Source organism: Pteropus vampyrus, unplaced genomic scaffold (genome assembly GCF_000151845.1).
Source record: "Pteropus vampyrus isolate Shadow unplaced genomic scaffold, Pvam_2.0 Scaffold22, whole genome shotgun sequence".
NCBI lineage: Eukaryota > Metazoa > Chordata > Mammalia > Chiroptera > Pteropodidae > Pteropus > Pteropus vampyrus.
In genome coordinates, this window is record NW_011888803.1 from 2,351,235 (window position 1) to 2,355,385 (window position 4,151).

A 4,151-nucleotide genomic window follows, 5' to 3' on the forward strand; every position below is an offset into this window, starting at 1 on the left:
GTGAGGAAAAAAGCCCTTATTCTATGCATTCATTAATGAGCTATTATTGATCCTAATTTATCAAACTTTTCAAGTCCCTTGTTTGTGTTCTTTTCTTTCCTGGCTGTCCCCTCTACCTATCTGATATTCTCCTTACCTTTGATTCTTAGCTCTAATTTCATCTCTTGAACCCCACACTAACTGCATCAGATAAATGAATTTCTTCTGGCTTTGTAATTCCATAACTATTTGCACATGCATTTTTTTTTTACAATGCTAGTTATAATTAGTCTCTTAAAGATGTGGATTGTGTCTTGTTCTTTTATTCCCATAGTCGACAAAATATAAAAGAAGGAACTCAGTATTTATCCATTCACATGTATTTATGGAGCCTTAGTATGTGATAGGAACTGGGCTAAGTGCTGTGTACATATCTGTACAAGAAAGTCAGAAGAAAAATTTTTTCTCCAAATTGTTGACTCTCATTGGTATCACTTTTCCCTTAAAACATCCCAATGAGAGTTCAGTGAAATAGATATTTTATGTATTAAATGATCATTTTTACAACCTCCTTTCCCCTGGAATTCAGTTTTTAGTCTATATGATCTGGGCCAGAGGATAAGCTCAGCTACAAATTACAAAATTACACTTTTACACTTCCTCCAGTCCTGAATTAATATCCATGTACCAAGTTAGGCAGCATTTAGGGATGACTTTTTCTCCAGAATGCTCCTTGTTTTCTATCTAAATAAACTTCCGTTGAGTCCACCTAATCTTCTGTGTACAGCTGAATCCTAAATACACCAGAATGCTAAAGTGAATATAACTTGAGTTTCCAAGTTGGGATCTGACACAGCTATTAGAAATATACCTATATAATGGGGATGCACAGTGATTTTCTTGAGATCTTTTTAAGAGTAGAACTCTTACATTCTCAACTATCTTATATTCTCAATACAGTCTTTGGCACATAATAGAAACTAAATGAATACTTGTTGACCAAATAAATCCATTTATAATATTTTCCTCATAGAGATGCTTTCTTTCTATGTAAAGTCTATTTTAGTTCCCAGCATTTTGAATCCATTACATAATTGGGAAGTAATTTCATAGACAGTCCACTAGAGGCAGCACTGCCTGTGTGGAAGCTTTGCTTGGCATGTTCCCAGTATACCCTTAAAGAGTTATGTCGATCTCTTGTGTATAAGTCTTCATGTTTGTAAAGATAATATTCTACTACTTCCTTTATAAAGGACTGGGGAGAGAACAAATATTTATTTTCTGGTATTTGGTAGAAATTTTAGAATGTTCATCATCTATTTTAATTCTTATGACCACGCTGTTAAAAAAACAAAATCTTTTGTATTTTTAATGAATAAGAAAACTGAAGCTTTGACATGTAAGGAAAGTTGTTCAAGGTCTCACCAGCACTTGTAAGCAGCCTAAGTAAGATTTGGAGTTATGTTTGCCTCAATCCAGAGCTCATGCTCTATCAAGATGATGAGAGATGCCATGAGAGATGCTGAAGGGCCCTTAAATGTACTTCTTCTTCTTTGAGTCTAGCACAGACCAAGAAGTTATGGACTCAGTGAGTATTGGTTTTAAGGGATCGATCAACTTTTAAGTTTAAAATAATTTTCAATTCAGAAATCATTTAATAAATATTGATCAATAAATGCATATTGTTCTGGATGATAAGAACTATATGACATAAAATAGTGAAGAGGAACTTAAAAGAAAAAAATAATTCAAATGTAATAATTGAAAAATAAATACAGACTCATGGGGCACAGTGCTAACATTCCAACCTAGTTTAGTCATCTTTAAGAATAGAGATTTTCTGTAAGATTATCTTAGATGTTGCTGTATGGATAATATTTTATTTTAAGACTGTTGAGATCCTGAAGATGGAGGTGTTGAGCAGATAATGATTTCTATTGTATTTTGTAGATCATTTCACTACTTGTTAAAACTATGATATTAAAAGTTGATATTAAAAAAGTTGATATTAAAAATGCACAACCCTTTGGTTTAAAAATGTTTTATTTTAACACATATTCAGGAAAGTAACATTCCAATTATGTTAAAGTCTCTCTAGAGAACTATCTTGGAAATTTCTATAATTCATTTTCATCATGGAATTAAAGGAAGAAATGAAGCATAGACTATTAGATCATTAAATCCAATTTTCTTTTTTCTTTTTCTTTTTTTTTCCAAATTAGAAAACTGAGACATAAAGTAGCCTAGTGGTTTAGTTGATTACATAATTTACTAGTACTGGGCTGGGCTTGTTGCAAGTCTCTTAATTCTTGACTTAGGGTACTTAGTAAACAACAGATATATGTGTTTTTCAACTGAAGGATAAAATGTAAGGTAACTTTCAACCATGGGGAAAAAATTGCTTTATGTAATCAAAGATTCAAAATAGAATGGTTAAGATAATTTCAAAAGTTCCTACATACTGAGAAGAAAGTGCCTTTTATTCTTACTATTTCACTCAACAGGCATTCATTAGCTTTGCTTCCCTTCCAATTTGGCCCGGACCCAGTAATCGATTATTTCAACTATTCTCACTGTCATCCTCAATTCCCTTAAGACATTAACTGTCCATCTCACCCCTTTTCCAGGTCCCTTGCTATGGATCAATAATCTGCCTTCTTTTTTCCTGCTTCCAAGTTTCTGAGAAGTGCTCAAGAAAGTTGCATAACTATGCTGATGGTGCCATTACCAGAGCACATGTTCCAAACTCAGCTAGGCCTCCGATGATGCTTAGCAATTCTTTCATTAATCCATAGTAGGATCCCTCTTTCAGTCTTATATGGATTTTTATTAACCACTACTCCTTTTCTCAATCCCCAGCTTCATCCTTGTCCTTCCCCTGAGTGGGTAGTGCTTCCACCTTTACTCAGACCATCAAGGCCAACAGGTGAGCATTACCTAAGTATTCTATTTATCACTTCTGAAATTAAATGTGTGTTTCTTTCTTCCTTAGAGTAAGCATGGGAGTGGTCAAGAACAGGGGCTCTGGAGTCAGAGCATCTCAGCTCTTCAATCTGTTAGGTGTGTGACTTTAGGGAGATTACTTACTCACTTTGTGTATAAGTTTTCTTCTCTGTATTATGGTGATAATCTCCCACATAGGCTTGATATGAGGAGAAATGAGGTAGTGTACATAAAAAACATGGTTCTTGGCACAAAGTAAGTTTACATTTTAGTAGGACTAGTTGTTGTTGTAGTTGTTATTGTTATAATTATTGTGATTGCCTAGGAAAAAAATGGTTCTATTCTTTCCACAGTTAACCCTATCTATCTTGTCTGGGATTTTGAGCTATGTTTTATATCTCATGTCTCTTTAATCCATCTCTCCTTGTGCCTTCTTCTCTTCAGTTTAAAATCATATTCAGGCATATCATTTCCTACAAATATCAGTATTGAGACTTTGCCTATTTCTTTAGTTAATTTTTAACCCTAACCCTTATCCTGACCTTAACCTTGCCTTATTCTCATCCTATTATTACATAATGCTAGTAACTCTAAGTTGTTTCTGAGCTGCCACTGGAATTCAAGCCCAGAATTCATGGTTGAGTGGAATGGTAATTAAATCTTACTAACTGCATTTTTAGTCATAGAGTGATGGTGTGATTCAACATACACAAATTAATAAATGTGATAGACCACATTAACAGGATGAAAGTTAAAAATTATATGATCATCTCAACAGATGCAGAAAAAGTACAAAATTCAATGTCATTTTATGATAAAAACTTTCAACAAACAAGAAATAGAAGAAAATTGCCTCAACATAACAAATATACATTTAAGTACATAGCTAACATCATACTCAACAGTGAAAAAGTGAAAGCCTTTCCTCTAAGATCAGGAACATGGCAAGATTGTCCGTTCTTTTAACTTCTATTTAACATAGGTCTAGAAGTCCTGACCAGAGCAAGACAAAAAGCATCTGAATCAGGAAAGAAGAAATAAAATTATTTCTGTTTATGGATAACATGATCTCAAATGTAGAACCTTAAAGATTCCATACCAAAAAAAGAAAAAAACCCAAATCAAAATTTGTTAGAACTAATAAATGAATTTAGTAAAGTTGCAGGATACAAAATCAACATATCAAAATTAGTTGCATTTCTATGCACCAACAACATACAGGCTACAAA